The 17,313-nt window shown below is 40.9% G+C and overlaps 1 pseudogene; it reads left to right on the top strand.

Annotated features, from left to right (window-relative positions):
* The first annotated feature begins 585 nt into the window (after positions 1-585).
* On the top strand, positions 586-686 carry LOC118605849 (annotated as a pseudogene).
* Positions 687-17,313: the final 16,627 nt, after the last annotated feature.

Consider the following 17,313-nt stretch of genomic DNA (forward strand, 5'->3'; position numbering starts at 1 on the left):
ATTCCTGAATTAAGCAGCATCCTATCTTGCAACTGGAAGCGCATTCCCAGGGGTTGTACAAAACTGAAGGTTTTTATAGGAAGAAAGAGGGTGAGACTTAGAAGTTAAAAGAGTGGATTATTTCAGCAAGGATACCTTCTTTTAGGACAGGGGTCCGCAACCCCCCTGGTATCTATCGGTGACCTGTTAGGAACTGGGCCGCACAGCAGTAGGTGAGTGGCTGGTGGGCAAGCCAGCAAAGCTTCATCTGTATATTTGGAGTTGTTCCCCAGCACTAGCATCACCACCTCGGCTCCACCTCAGATCATTAGACATTAGATTCCCATAGGAGCACCGGTCCTTGGTGCCAAAAAAGTTGGAGACATCTGCCTTAGTGGAAGGCAGAGAGTCTTATCAGGCAGATTACCTCACTAGTGTTACTCAGGAAATTCCAGACTGGTTTAAAATTTCACTCCTGGGAAAGGCTGAAACTGCAATTAGCTTATTAAATTTTGGTTTGGTGATGAGGTTTAGCAAAAGTGACTCCATTTTGATCTGTTGTTTCTTTTTCTTTTTAACAGAAGCCTTGTTAAAAAATAATTTTCAGTGCTTGCTTTGGCAGTACATATACTAAAATAGGAATGATACAGAGATTAGCATGGCCCCATAAAAGGATGACACAAATTTGTGAGGTAGTCCATATTTAAAAAAAAAAAATTTTTTCCAAAAAAAGTAAAAGCATGACTCTCACTAGAACAGGTACAAGAATAAACATGTTTTAAAGATTTTATTTTACTCATTAATTAGTGAGGGGACTAGATAGGTGTTATTGAACAGGTTCAGAGGAAAAGTCAAAGAAACACATTTAAATAGAATGAAGGGATTGAATTACAAATGGAGGCAAAACTGATTTTTGCAAAGAGGGAAGGAAGTCAAATGAAAGTATACCAAACAATATAGATTTGCATATCTGTCATTTACCTACAATTTTCAAAGAGGGGCAAAATAGCTTAAAGATAACAAATGAGGCTAGAAGTGGACTGGAGGGTGTGCTATAGATGATGTGTACTTTTTCACTGAATACAAAATGTCTTTCTACAGTCTTAATATTATGTGATATGCTTTTACTTCTCTATTTCTTTGGAAATATCTACCAATTTTATCTAGAGGGTGAGCACTCATCTTGGCTTCAGCACTGAAAGTCCCATGTCCTGGAAAACCCCTTAGTCCCTGAAAAACTAGGACAGTTGGTCACCCTAATTTTCTATTTTCTTCCACTTCTTTTCTGAGGAAGCTCTTTGTATACTGGTGGAGTGCAACCATGGCTGCACCTTAAGAAGCTTTAAAAAATCCTGATGCCTGGGCCGCACCCTATAGATTCTAATTTAATTGGTCTGGGGTGCAGCTTGGGCATCCGAGATCTTTAAAAGCTATACATATAATTCTAATATTCAGCTAAGGTTGAGAACCACTGGTATGTAAAGATACAGAGCTATCTCTAAGAGATATTGAGTGCAGAACAATGTGCATAATATAATACATACAGTATATATATATATAATATATATATATACATGTAAAATGCTATGTAGAAGATGGAATAGAATAAAATATATATTTATGTTTGTATATTTATATATGTATATACACACACACAACAAAAGGAATTTCAGTGGTGGAACTACTACTCTTTTATTTCTTATGTCTTTTTAATAAATAAACCATATTTATTATTTTCATAATAAGAATGAACTAAAAAATAGAAAGAAACCTAATAATCATGTTTTTATTTAAAGGTCTTAGAGCATTTGTTCCGCTGGAAGGAGTCAGCTCTGCCTTGCTGACGTGCGGATTTTGCTCTTCTCACTTCCTGTGCCATGTGAGAGCCTCCCTTCTTGTCTAATCAGTGAGGGTTCAATATCAGCTGAGCTGCCTCGTGGCAGAGGCTGGGGGAGGGCCACCGCTGGAGCCAGGCAGCTGCCAGAGGGAAGATGCTCAGGCAAACTTTACGATTGCCTTCCACACAATGGACTCTGTGCTAGGCTGGGGGTGGGAGTGGGGGGCAAAAGATCAGCAGAAAAGACTCTTCCCATAGGCCCTGCCTATCTGAGGTAGCAGACAGCATACATGCACAGAAGCAGGCCTGTCCTAACATTTATAGGGCCGGGATGAGAGTATCTGCAGCCTTGGCATCACCTGGATCATTGTAGACATGCAGAATCCCAGACCCCACCTCAGAGTCAGAATCTCTGGGACTGCTCCTGAGAATTTTCATGTCTAACACACTCTCTAGGTGATTTTGTAGTTCATTAAAGTTTGAGCATCACTGGGGTGGACTGTCTGAGGTCTTCACAGACCTGGCTCTACAGACCCCCTCAGGAGCTGATGCAGGAAGCCTAATGGGCTGGCCTCCTGACCCCAGACCCCTGACCAATGCTGGCCTCTACCAGAGCAGTTTTACTTTTATAGGCACCTATGGGTTTTGAGGAAACAGATGTTCCCTTCTATCCATTAGAGTTTAGAAACTCTATGTGTCTCCCCAAATTCATATGTTGAAATCCTAACCCCCAAAGATGATGGTTTTAAAAGGTAGGGGTTTGGGGAGATATCTAAGTCTTGTGTCTTGAGAGTGGAGTCCTCTTGAGTAGGATTAGTGCTCCTATAAAAAGAAACTCCAGAGAGCTTCCTGACTTCTTCCCCCTGAAATGATGCAATGAGAAGTCTACAACCTGCAGGTGGGTCCTCACCCAACCATGCTGGCCTCCAAAACTGTGAGACATAAATTTCTGTTGTTCTTAAGCTAACCCATATGTGCAGTTTTGTTATAGCAGGCTAACAGACTAAGATACAACTGGGCTGGGGGGCCCAGTGCAAGCAAATGCAGGGCCCCATAATTAAAAGCAGGAGAAAAGCTTTTTTCTTTCTTCTGTGGGCTCCATCTTGACTCACCATTAAAATATGCTGTTTACTGTCATGTGCTCTCAGGCATGGAGAGATTTGCAGGGTGAGTACAGAGCAAATTTCTGGGATGCTTCCCCAATCTCCACCCTTCATGTGTTTGCACTCAGGCTCCTGCTGAGGGCATTACAGCTTACAGGAAGACCTCTGGTCTCCAGTTGGAACAAAAGTGATTGCTGCTGGAAGAAGGTGCAGGCAGCAGCAACCTGGTACTTAGGATGATTAATGAATGCATTTGGAAATTTCCTCCTGCTTTGGCCTCAGCCTGTACCTGAACTATGGTCGATGCAGTAGTACATTTCTATATAATCTCTTTTGACAGCTGGGAGGAGGGCGAACCCAAAAGACTAACTCAATTACAGTAAAGGAGAGATCTGGCTGCTCCCTGTTGACAAGGTGAGCACAAGGTCATTCCAATTCAAGGCTATAGTGCTTTAGGACTGGCGGGCTGCCGGCACAAAAAGTGCTTGCCTGTCCAGCTTCCTGGCATATTTTACTTCGTGACAAATGGTGGCTGCCACTCCTGGGCTGTGTTAAGTATAGTGATATAAAGGAAGCCAAAGTAAATTGGGTTCCATGTATCCCCATAGTCAGGCCTGGGATAGGTCTACCCAGGAGGAGATGTGCAGCAGTAAGAGGCCTGATCAGGGACTTGGATAAGCCAGAGCGTCCTCCAATTTTCTATCTCATGGGATGGCCTTGGGTAGATGTTCAGCTTTCTTGGGTCCCAGTATTGTCATCTGTAACATAAAGGTATTAAATTAGATTATCCCCCAGTTTTATCTCTCCCTTATTTAGCATTTCACGTGGTTAAGGATTTAAAAGAATATGTCAGACTGTGCAGTTAATTTTACAGGAGCATTAAGAACACAGAGCAGAGTGGGATATAAACCAAAAAGTTGGTTGGAGTTACACCACAGAGGGCTAAAATGTCATTAGAGTTTGATGCTTTTTTCATAGGCAATGGGGAGCCATTGAAGGCATTCATAGAGGAAAGGGCTGAGAAAGACGTGAGATGCCAAGTTTCACAGAAACTGGGGATAAAAGAATCCAGGCAAGGGGCTGTGCATACAAACATGGCTACGCCTTTACCAGACAGCACCAAACTGCCTAAGACTGTCGGAATCCACATTCCCTCCAGCAAGCTAAGCAAGTTCTCATTTCTTCATATTCTTGCTATCACTTGACATTGTCAGACTTCTACATTTTGCCAACCAGTTGGGTGTGAATTGGCATTTCATTGTAATTTTAACTTGCATTTCCAGTGAATAGTGCATTTGAACATATTTTGTGTATTTATTGGGTACTTATGTTGCCTCTTCTGAGTTTCCTGTTCAGTCTCTAGTCTATTTTTATGTTCTTTTAAAATCTTTTTCCCGTATAGAAGCTGAATACTAAAGTTTTGTCAGTTATATGCAAATCAGATGTGTTTCCCCAGTTTGTATTTGGTCTTTCAACTTTATGGTGACTTTAGAAAAGTAATCGGATAATTTTAACAGTTGAATTTATCAACATTTTAATTCATGGTTTGTTCTTTGGTGCCTTTTGAGAAATTTTTTTCTACTCTCAAATCATAAAGCTATTTTTAAATTTCTTCTACATTTTAAAAAGTTTCAATATTTTCCTTTCATCTTTTGGCCTTTGCACAGTGAATTTATTTTTGTACATGGTGCAGCCTAAAGTAAAGTAAGAAAACCATGCTATCTTTTCCTACAAGGATACCCAATTGCCCCAGCACCACATATTGAATGGTTCATGGCTCAGTACTGCCGCCCAGGGCCAGGAAGAGGGTGACACAAGTGAGCTGCCCACTGTCAGGGTCATGAGCATCTGTCATTGAGAGTGAGCACCTACTTCAATCTCATACCTCAGTGCCTTATTGTTGCTCTTTCCTTCTGGGGGACCCAGCTGGTGGCAAAAAGCTTGTCCTGAGCATCAATACACAGGAGACTTTGGGTCTCCTACTCAGGAATATTGGTTCCAGAGACAAAAGAGTCTGTAAAGAGGGAAGGCAAGGAGGGCTGTTAGCTCTCGTAGGCCTTAGGCTGAGAGAAGGGGCGTGCCTGGCCCTCAGGGAAGGGGCAGGATCAGGTGTGGTGCCTCTGAGGTGTGTGAGAGGCTTTATAGTTTTCTGAGGCTTCTGGGCGCGGGGCAGGCTAGTGAACTCAAGGCCTTTCTCCTCCATGCTGTCAGGGGATCGTGAGAGTCTGCCCCCTGCCTTCTCCATAGAATGTGGGAGGTGCTTAGGGGCACCCCAGAAAGCTTAAGCTACTGCATAGATATGGAACAGATACCAGTAGAAGTAGAGAAAGATTTTCTTTTGATTCACTTTCAGTCCTTCTACTTGTATCTGGCAGAAAGTCTCCCTTTGATCTAAACTTTTTGAGCCTAACACTTGTTAATTCCCATTTTTAACTTGTAGGGACTGGGCTTCAGGCTTTGGAGCTTTGGTAGCGATGCTTCTGACTAAATTCTTAATCACACTATTTTGTTTGCCTTGTATTTATTTATTGGAATTGCCTTCCATTCTTGCAGGTGATTGCTGTTTGCTATTAGTGATACTAATAGAAAGTTTCCTTTTTAATATATATATTTGAACAAACGAGTTCACTTTATATATGTAAAATCACATTTATGCATACCTTTGGACAAAGATATGTAGGAAAGAAAGGTCAGCAAAATGATGGTGGTTATCTCACAGCGATTTTTGTCTTCCTTATACTTTTTTTGTGTGTTTGTATTTTTTACAATGAGCATACATTATTTACAGAATCAGAAAACAACTATTTTTGTTATGGAGAAAGGTATATATGTTTAAAGGAATGTGTTCAGTACATAATAACACAAAGAATATATGGCTTTGGCAGCATGGTTGACTTAGCTTGGGTGACTTTGCCCTTGGAGACTGTGAGGAACGGGGCTCAGGCAAAGAGTAAGGGCAGACTTTCTGCCATGGGAAGTTTGGGTGCCTATGGTGTGGAGGTTGAGCTTTGTCTTCTCAGCACTGTCGAGAGGATTTCATTTAAGAGTCTCAGTTACAACTTTTGAATCAGGTGAAGCATTGATTGCTTGGTGAGATGGGGCCGAGTTTCTGTGGTGTGTTAGATCTTTGCCTCACCTGCGTTTTGATGCCCGAGGTTGGGGTAGACGAAGGAAATTTGGCTAGGGTCTAGATGTTTCCGATTGGAAATGCTATCCTGTGAACGGTCTGTTGTGACAGAGCCGATAGGTGCCAGCCTTCCCCCCGCTGCTGGGCTGTTCCCTGTGCGCAGGTTGACCACCGTCTGGCTCCCTTCCCAAAGTGTTTTGGCAGCTGGTGCCAATTCACAATGCTGGCCATTCCTAAATGCAGGGAATCATTTAATATGAACCCCCAGGGCAAAGATTCCTCATGTGTGTGTAGCCTGAGGAATCCTTGGTTCACTGCCCTCAGAAAAGGCTTTTTCAGATCACGCCCTGAGTTACTGTTTAATCTTTAATGGGGCCAGCACCGTCAAGACACAACAAGGACCAAACAGTGAATCCTAGCTCTTTCTTGGGGATTTACCTGGCTTCATGGTCTGATTCCTGTTCTGGGTGATGATGACAGGTGGGGGTTGGGCCGATAGCTACCATTACGTGACAATACAGATGGCGTAGTTGCCTATCAGTAGTCACTGTAAATCAATAGGACAAGACCGGCACAGGCCCTACCCTCCTGAGGGTGGCACTCTGATGGAGAAGGCCAACAATGTCAGATGTGGAAGGAGTCTGCAAGAGAGGAGGGGCGCTACTGCGGCACACAGCACCGCGCTCTGAAAGAGGAACAGGGAGGGTGTCTGAGCAGGGGAAACTTCGACCGAGACTGTAGGGGAGGGGGCAATTTCCCTTATTTTCCCTCTTAGTTATTCTGGCTGGTCCGATAATCAAATTGACATGAGGCAGATGAACAGAATTTAATTACCTATGTGCATAATGAGGTTCTGTAAGTAAGAATATGGGACTGAGGACAAATCAGGCAGTTGAGGCTTACATGCCATCTTGAGCTAAGGAGAAAGGGGTTTGGGGTAGTGATTTATACTTCAAAAGGAAGACAGGCTGGCTATTCACTGGTAGATAGGAAGAAGCAAACATTTGGTAAACAAATTATTTCTGGGCCACCCAGAAACAATGGGACACAGAGGGAGGTCTAACAAACAGCATTTCTAGGTTCCTCCTTGTTTACCACACTTGGTATATATTAAAATATAGTTATCTATGGTGATAGCTCCCTTCCTGGAGCAGGCTCTCTATCTAAATTCTTTTTGGCAGTTTTGGGGAAGGTCAAAGTTTCTTCCTGAGTCTTGTTTCTTAAAAATAATCAGCTTAAAATAATCAATATCCCCCAAAAGGCTTATTTTGGGGTGGCAAAACTGCTCCCTTTCAGTGCAAAGAGTTCTCCAGGTGAAGAAATGTGCAGATGAGTGATCTAGAAAAAAGGAGCAGTGTATGTAGAAATCCAGAGGCCAGAGGGACCCTGTGTGTTCAGCTGGGAGATGTCCTTTAGAGGGCTGAAGAAGAAAGAACACAGTAGGGAAGTGGACAGGTCCCAGATCCTACAGGAACTCCTAGGGACAGAAGTTATCAACTGAGGGTGATTTTGTTGTCCTCCAGGGACATTTGCAAGATTGTCACAACTTGGTTGTCACAATCGCGTGCGCGCATGTGTGCGTGTGTGTATGTGTGTGTTGGGGTGGGGGATGTTGGGTTGCTTCTGGCATCTAGTAGGTAGAGGCCATGGATGCTGCTAAACATCCTGCAACACACAGGACAGCTCCTGGTAACAGAATTATGTAGCCAAAAATGTCAAGAGTGCTGAAGTTGAGAAACTGGGACCTCTTTGAGGACTTTGTTCCTTATTCTAAAGCCCAAGAGAAGCTTTAACTGGGTCTTACACAGGAGTGGGACATGATCAGACTTATGTTTTGAAGAGACCTGAGGAAATTTTGAGATCTAGCATTCTAGTTTGGGGCCACTCTTTCAGTAGTTCTGGCCCCTTTTCTATAGTTGGGGAATTTCAAGCCTCTGTGATTCACCCTACCTCCCCCACCGTTCCTGGGTCTCACCTCTGACTGTTTTGTGGCCATCTAGGTCTCTAGGAAAACCCATCCAGGTCAGGGAAAAAGCAGTTCGGATACTTAGTAAGAGCTGAAGGAGCCACCGGGTTGCCATTAGGCAGAGACACAGCTCTACAAAATGTTTAAGGCCCATGTGGCAGGCAGAAAATGGCCCCTCAAAGATGTCCACGTACTAATCTCCTCAACCTGTGAATATGTTATTATACATGGCAAAGGGATTTTGCAGATGTGATTAAGTTAAGGGACTTGAAATAGGAAAATTATCCTGGATTATGTGAGTGGGCTGATGTAATCACAAGGGTCCATTTAAAAGGAAGACGGGGTGGGGTCCAATTCAGAAGAAATGTTGATGGAAACAGGAGAGAGAAAGGATTGATCTGAATATGCTGTGTTGCTAGCTTTCAAAGATGGGGATGGGGCCCCGTACTATAAAATAATAAATTTGTGTGCCATAAATCTCTGGCAGTTTGCTAAAATAGCAACAGAAAACTAATACAGCCTGAAAAAGTTTTAATTAACTCTGGAGTAAAAAAGGAAAACTGCAAAATAGAAATTAATAAATGTCATTTATTTTAAAAATGGTTTTATGATATTTAATATATTCAAAAAGGTATAAAGACTAATATAACACACAACCAGGTATTACCCACCCAACTCAAGAAATAAAGCAGTTGATTCTAATACAGCTGAAGCCCCTTGCAGACCCATCCCAGATCTTATTTTTATACATTTTTTATACCATATCTCCAAATGACACGTAGTACTACTTTGCATGCTATTTTATATACATGACGTGTGTTTTCTCATGCAAAAACATGCTTTTTATATCTAGCATGTTTTGAGGGTCATTCTTATTAAATGGATACAGTGACTGCATATTACCATGTTGTAGGAATAAGTTATACTTAATTTATCTATTCTGTGGATAAACATTTAAGTTGTTATCAGTTTTAACTATTATAAACGAAGAGGTTCAGAACAGGCTTCCCCAAGATGTACCTCTTTGGCATGTGGATCATTTTTGAGCTGAAGGCAATCAAGGCCCTGCAGGCTCACTAGAAACTTTTACCTCTCCTTTAAAAAATTTAAATTAGGGGCCTTGCCCATAGAAAGAGTTTTCACCAGAGATAACCTTTTATGACCTATCTATAAGGTGGAGTAAACTTATGATTACTGAACATCTGCTCCTCTTATCATCTTGCAAATGACTGTCCTCCGCTCTGAAGCCTCAAGATATCTTACCTCATCCTTAGCTCAGAATTTCACATGTATCTCACTTTTCCTTTCTGTCTCTGAACCTCTCATATATGTGACGGTCTCCTCCTCACTCATGTATGTGGGTTCCCATATGAATGTATATAATGTATATAATAAATTTGATTATTTCCTCTTGTTAATCTAAACTGTCTCATGTCGATTTAATTATTCGACAAGCCAAAAGAACCTAGGAAGGTAGAGGAAAGTTTCTTCCTCACACAGACGATGGGGCCACAAACATTTTTATGCCTCTCTCTTGGTGTATTTCTGCCGGGGTTGCTCTAGGGTTGATTCCTAGGAGCGAAACTGCTGGGACTTTGGATAAACAGCTTTTCTGGAGAGTTCTGAACAGCTCTAGATATAGGCTCAGTCAGTCTATATCCAACCAGCAATGCGTGTACCTGGTGGTGATATTGTTAAATTGTAAATTTTTTGCTAGTATGTTGACTGTGAAATGATAGTTTCCTGTGGTTTTAACTTTTGTTTTCCAGATTACTATGGAATTGGGCATCTTTTCCTATGTTTATAAGTCATTGCTATTTTTTCCTCTGTAAATTGCCTGCCTATTCATCTCTTTGCCCATTCTTCTATACACCTGGTTGCCTTTTTCCTATTAGTTTGTACAAATTCTTTATATTATTTTGGATACCAAACCTCTGTAGCTATATGTGTTGTAAATATCTTATCCCATTTTGTGGCATGTCTTTTCATGAAGATATAGTGTCTGTTGAGGCAGGGATATCATCTTATTCCAAGGGAGCATTTGGTCAGAAATTCAGTTTTATGATCCACCCAAGATCGTGGTCTGTTAACTTAAAGTTTCAGGGCTGGGCTGGTGCAAATAGTTTAAGGATTTTCCATAAAATGATTTTTGACGGTGAAGACTATCTTCTGGAAATGCTCAGTTTTGTTAATAATTTTTCATGAAATGATATCTGAATATTTATTTAAGTTGGAGATCACAAACTCAGTACCTACAGAGGGCTGGGTGGGTAACATAAAAGACTAACGTGGGTTGGATGGGACATGTAGCCCTCTCAGAGGCATTTATCTGAGGCTGCCCTAAGTGTTTTAATTCTCACAACCACCCTATGAATTAGATACCAGTAGTACTTTCATCTTACAGATAAGAAAACCTAAACTTAGAGAGGTTAAGCAACTTGCCCAAAGTCACATAACCAGAAAGGAAAAAAGGAACCAGGATTCAAAACTATGCTGTCTGCCTCTAGGGCTCCTACTCCTAACTAGGATTCTGAAATGCTGCTCAAGGTACAAGAAATAGTTTCTCCTAACTCTACTGCAAAAAAAAATACAGCAGTGCAGGCTGGAGAAGAAATGCCTGTTACACGGGTCCTCAGTTTCAACTGCCCGGTGTCAGCAAGGAATGCAGACTTAGTGTTGCCAGGTCTGAATTTTTGCAAGAGAAGCTGGAAATCCAGCTTTTTACGGGAATTGATTTTTAAATACTAGCAACAAAACCCAATAATTTTACAATATTGCTCAGGCCAAATAAAAGATTTTTGTGGGTTACCACTTTATGACCTTTGATTTAGCCTAGAATGAATTTTTTGCTTACAGCTTGAACTACCCATGGGGGTAACCAGGTTCATAAGAACCATGTGAAATAATAGTTTCTTCTACTTGTACTATAATAGCCTCTTTCAAGTAACAAGTATTTCCCTTTATTATATTATAATGCTTAAGAATTTGGAGTCCCCTATATAATCTCACAGACTTTAATCATATTTTACATTAACTATCTTCCCAGAGGGAAGTTGTGACTGATGAAATAGTCACAGAACCTTGAACTAATGTTTTTGGTATCAATTAGCTTTCCACTGAACTTTGTGAAAATGATTTTTTAAAAAAAATCCCAGGCCAAAGTGATAGTCTTGATGTGTATAATTTCCTTGAAAATACTGCAGCATTGACGTGAAATGCTGTGTACCTGCTATTTAGATTAAGCTTCAATTCAAGGGAAAATCTACATCCCAGGGGTGTCAGCCAGCATTTCATCAGCAAGGCCATCCTCCAATGTGGCCCCTACAAGTGCTCAAGTAATCTGTATTTTGACTTATAGCAGACACTGCTAAACAGCACGATGATAGCACAAATGGATTTTATTTGATGAAATTACTGGCTTGGTAGTTAACATGAGGACTGATAGAAAAGGGCTCTTAACGACAAAATTAAAGATAGTTAAGGTATGTGAATAGGCTAAAATATTTTAGAGGCACTCCTCATGTTTTCCTGAATAGGGTTTAAGGGTCTAGCAAGGCCTTTAGCATGAACCTATATCGGTGGTGCCAGACATTTGATCCTGAACCACTCCTATCTTCAGCCATAGCTTTAGGAGGGTTTCTGGTTGCCTAATGTTTACCATAAGGATAAGGAAATGCCTCTGAAATGTGGTTGGTCTGCCTCCAGTACAGCATTCATGCCTGCTAGTGGTCAGATCACTTAAAAGGATAAGAACTGGAATTTCATGGAACGTACAGAGCACATCACGTGAAAAGTTCTGTGCCTAATTGCTCATGAATTTTTTTTAAGAAATGTCTATATAAAGGGGTGAAATATGGTCTGAGATTTGCTTTTGTTATAACTTAATAGCAAGGTAATAAGTGGACAACTGTCTCCCCCTCACTTTAAAATATTTTGGGCTACTTATCGAGTAAAATTAACTTAGGCTAATTCCCCAAATCAAGAAAATAGAGAGCTAGACCTCGGAAGGGAGAAGACCCCAGGAGTATCTGATCATTCTTGCTTCCCACACCCTCTATGCTGCAAATGGGCCTTTGGGACCAGACTGAAGCCACCTCTCTCCTCTTCCTTCCCCCAGCCTTGCGAGGTTGCCTGTGAGGTCTGTTGAGGATCTGAGTCTGTACCAGCCCTGTAGAATCAAGCAGCTCCTGGAAATCTGGTCCCGTCCACAACAGAAAACAAGCAGAAAAGCCAAGCTGCATAGAGCCTGAATGTGAAATGGTAACCAGTCAACATTTTAAAGTCTAAATTGGAGAAGTAGTTTTTTGGTAAGCATTTTTTTTTTTTTTTTGTAAATTTTTAAAGCAATATTCTCCACAGCTCACTGTGTGGTATTACAGAAGCCTATAGACACTTTCCTTGCCCTTGAAAGGTTAACAGAATATCTTTCTGTTTCAATAAATAGATTGATAAATGCGTTAAAGCTCTCCTTCAGGGATTGCTACAGCACAAACCAGTTCTTCTGTCAGAGAAACTCCTGTGTTTTTCTTTTAAGTTCATGACTTTCTCTGTGAAATCTTGACTTTACAAATCCTTGTCTTTTTCTCCTTTATTTTCTTCTGCTATGGTCCCTGAAAAGCTTTCTGTGATCCCCCTTCAAACTTCAGCATTCATCTCTCCTTAAATTTTATTCATGCTCCCTGGCCTGAATCTTAACCTTTAAAATTATACTCAGTGCAGATACTCTCCACTGCTCTCAAGTGTTATAAGATCTTCAAAGCATTCCTCTGTTTCATGTATAGAATATTTTTTTTCTCCCTAACTCCATTTTAAACCTATCAAGGACAGGGTCTATTTTTAATTCTTTTGTCTCTCCCTGTCGTACAGCACCTGCTTTACAAATAAATTCTAAATAGTTACTTCTCACCCCATCTAGAAGATTTACTATCCATAAATGTTCAACTCTATTTAATGGAAAGGCTCTAGATTGGGGGTGGGGTCACTATTATTATAGCTAACATTTTTTAAAACATTTTTCAATCCAGAATTTCACTTAGTTCTCATACAATAATCCTACAAAGTAGGTATCATTATTATGCCCAGTTACCAATAAAAAAATTGAGACACACAGAAGTTTAATAAATTGGCCAAGGTCATAGGGATCCCCCACCATGGAGAGTCCCAAACACTGCAAATGAGCTGGTAGAAGTAGTGGGGAGGTTTAACAGGGAGAGAAATTTGCTTTTCAGCAGGACTGACTATATACAGTAAGGCCTCTTTACTACTCTGGTAGTTTAAATATATATCCACAAATTCTTTGATATGCCTCCCTTCAAAAAGTGGAGCTTAATTACCTCCTCTTGAGTGTGAACTATTTTGCTTATAGAATAGCATGTGGCAGGAGTGACAAGGTATATCTCCAGAGACTAAGTCATCAAAGGCATCGTGGCTTCCTCCTTGCTTCTTTTCTTGGTTGCCCATTCAGCAGTGGACACTCTCTGACGGAAGCAGAAACAGCCCAATGGAGAGGTCTATGCGGCAAGGAATGGAGGCCTTCTGTCAGCAGCCACTTGAGCAAACTATCTTAGAAGCAGAGTCTCCAGCCCCAGTCAAGCCTTCAGGTGGCAGCGACGCCAGCTGACTTTGTGACTGCAACATCGCAAGAGACCCTGAGCTGGGTCACTCAGCTAAACAACACTTCAATTCCTGACTCACAAAATCTGTGAGATAAAAATGTTAGTTGTATGATATTATTAAGTTTTGGAGTAATTTGTCATACAAAAAGATAACAATACAACTAAGTTAACCTCTAAGTAGTTCTTTCCCTTTAAGAAACCCCTTTGAGAATATCATCAAAGCTATGGACAAAAACATGTAGCTCACAGTTTCTGGAGGATCATGTATTCTCATAAAACCCATTCACGAATATCAAATTAAAAACTCCTTGTCTAAATACTAGAGTAGTACACATCTGAACTCTTTCCCACAACATCCCTTTCCTGTGGATGATTAATTTAAAAAATTTTATCCTTTCCTTCAATTTATTTTTCTTTGAGATAGAAGAATCAGTTAAAGTAGGACTCCTCCTGACCCTACCACATTCGCTTAGGCCCTTTCCACCAGTGCATTCCAGAGAGCAAAGAGGTCAAACTAACTTTTCTCGTGGTTCTATTTTTGTGACTCAATTCTTTCGTGACTGGTGGGATTCCCAGAAAAGCCAGAATTAGTAATTACTAGAAATACAGGAAAGAATTGTGTTCTTGAGAGATTAAAGCTTCATGGTTCAGAGCTAAATGAGTTGGCTTGGTTTATATTCTCAGGACGCATTGGAGCATTTGGGGGAATCCTTCTCAGCTCATTCTTCAGCCACTTTTTAAAGCTCATCCATCCTTGTTTTCACATATACACATTTGCAGACTGACAACACTAGTGCAGAGAAGAAACATCATTGTTTCTCTCTACCTTCTGCCTCGAGAGATAAAAACCTCTAAGGGAACATGAATATAGGAGGAAAAGCGATTGAACTTCCTCTCTGAGGTTGGTATCTGCTAAATCCCTAGAGGCCACAATTTCTGATTAAACCAAGGATAGTAATTGCATCTCTCAGAGTCACTTCCTTTTTGGGGACCCCAGAATGGTTCTCGTTTCTATTTATGAGCACCTTTCTCTTATCTTCAGAAATGTAATGTAATGTAATGTAGGCAGTGTAACTCAGAAAGAGTGCTTGGGGACATCATAGTGTATTAGGTCAAATTAAGACACCTTAATGGGGGTTGGATATATGAGACTGGAACTCTGGAGAAGTCTAGGTTTGGAAATATTCGATAGCTAAAACATGAGGATGAAAGAGCTTGCTTGTTGAGACTGAAACCTTGAAAACTTCTCTGAGTAGGGGAGGCAGAGAAGCCCATTAAAGAGTGAGAGGCATGATTGGCGAGCTTGCAAGAAGAGCTGGGAGAGCAAGATGTGAGAGAAATCAGTGGATAGGGTAGTTTAAGGATGGAGGGAATGTTAAGTAGTTTCTTTCACATATGAATAGAGGGTTTAGGGAAATGAGAGTCGAAACAGGTTAATCTTATTGAACACAGTAGGGGCTCAAAGGTGGTCTTGGAAAGATTTTGTCAGTGGAGTAGAGGAGGCAGAAGCCTGATTATAATGGGCTGAGGAGTAAATGAGCTGAAGTAATTCACATAAAAATGGCTAAACATAGTCACCCAAGATTTGAAATTGGATAAGGCAGAGACTTCTGTCAGTGTCAATTGTGGGAAGTAGTCTAAGAGGAAGCTGGAAGTTTAGGAGGAGGTGAAAGGACCATATTCATTTTGCTCTGTGTTCATAGTCTACCTTCACTGATGAGTAAAATTAAGTTTTTAATAAACAGCTCTCTAGAGTTGCAAGCTTTGTTGTGGAAAAGATGTAACAAACTGAACATAAATAAATAGATCAAAAACCATCTGCTCAAACTAGAACTATCAGAGAGGATAAAGCCTTGCCAGGTACAGTGACACATGAGAAGCTGATCAAGAATCAAAGAACTAAAGGACAAAGGATTATGAGGGGACACACAGATAATTCAAAGGTCAAGGTGGAGGGTGATGAGATGGCTCTGCTGATTTGTCTAAATGGCTATAACCTGAGACATTCAGCCTGGTCTTAGATGTACCTAGAGAGCAAAGAAGAGATGGATAAATTGCAATAGATAATTCTAGGACTTAGCTTCAGAACACAGAGAACATAACATTATAGTGTTATTTTATTTGAAATAAATTCATTTCCTATACATTTAACATAATTTTCTGTATGTTTAATAAACTTTCTAATTAAAAAGAAAAGTGAATATAGACAACATTTTCCCAAGAAGCCTCTCTAGATCACTGGCAGATACTGCCCTCATGTCTGTCTCTTGCTCTGTTTCTCTGTGGTCAACATTCACGGAAGGCCTACCACCTGCTTCTTGGACTACGTTACTATGACAACCTCTCTCGTGATTCTATGCCTTGGAGACACTGGCTACATGTGATTCCCAGCCCTTTGGCAGAGCTCAGTATGTGGGTCCTTTAGGCCACACTTCCTTAGGCCTGCATTCAGGTTTAGACAACATCTCAGGCCCCAGGGAGAGTGCTTTCTCAGACTGGGACCCTGTTCCCACTGCACACTTCCCTGCCACTGCACCCCTGCTTGTCCCCGCACCCACTGCTGCTGAGCTGGTGTATCCTGTCAGAACATCCATTATGTTACGGAGGCTGGAAAGATCAAATGTGAGGGCCAGCACCAACTTTCAGGAAGCAAGGCTGACTGCCCACAACTCTTTTGTGATATGCTTAGCCTCACAAAACCCCAGCTGCCTGCGTGCTGTTTCCACAGAAACCTCCACCATTTCCATTAAAATACAGGAAGCAAAGCAATAAAAGATAAATTTCCTGCCAAACATTTGGTGAAAACCAGATATAAGAAGAGGAACAATAAAGTATAAATATGATGACGACCGTTATGCACCCAGATGCCTTTCCTGTTGAAAAAGTCCAGCTTAACGGATGGAATGGGAAACTTGGTCACATAGCTAGCTGTGAGCTCAGGGCAGTCACACAGGCAGCTAGCTCTCTTGCTATGGGGCTAAGAAGAATAAAGCAAGCCTACTGTTTGGTTTCTGAGAGCACTGGCTTCTTCGATGTCACAATAAAGCAAATGTTAGACACTTTCAAAAGTTAGAAGGCAGCTCTGGCTTGTTTTGCTGACCTTAGAGGCCATGTGGTTCTGGTGGGGGCTGTTCTGACACTGGAAAGTCCTTAATATATGTTATAGCATTTGCAGGTGAGGAGTTTTCTGCCATAGTGCTTGTGATACAGGACCCCCAGTTGTGGAAGGGTCTCCTGACAACCCAGAGACCTTGTGACAGCTGTCACGGCAACCTCAGATTCCCCCTTCTGCCTCCTGGACCCATCTTCCCCTAAGACCTAAAGTTGAGTTCCACCTCCAGTACCTACAAAGAAAGCTTTTGGGGAAGTGTAAAACAATGACTTTATTGTTTTTGTTCAAAATAACAAATATTCATTATAAAAATTCAAGTAATATAGGAAAGTATAACAAAGTAAATTAAAAAAACAAACAAACCCTTGTTATAAATCCTACTGCTCAGAGACAACCATTCTTAAGATTTATGAAACATCATTAGAGACTCTATAGGTATGCAGATAGAGTGACTGAAAGAATTTTATAAAAATAGGATCATACTCTGCATACTATTTTATATGAAAAATTTTTAATATCTTATTTTAACAGTAGAAAAACTGAAGCGAAACTTAGAAATGACTTAACTGGTTCT

Source organism: Rousettus aegyptiacus, unplaced genomic scaffold (assembly GCF_014176215.1).
Source record: "Rousettus aegyptiacus isolate mRouAeg1 unplaced genomic scaffold, mRouAeg1.p scaffold_m13_p_7, whole genome shotgun sequence".
Classification (NCBI taxonomy): Eukaryota; Metazoa; Chordata; class Mammalia; order Chiroptera; family Pteropodidae; genus Rousettus; species Rousettus aegyptiacus.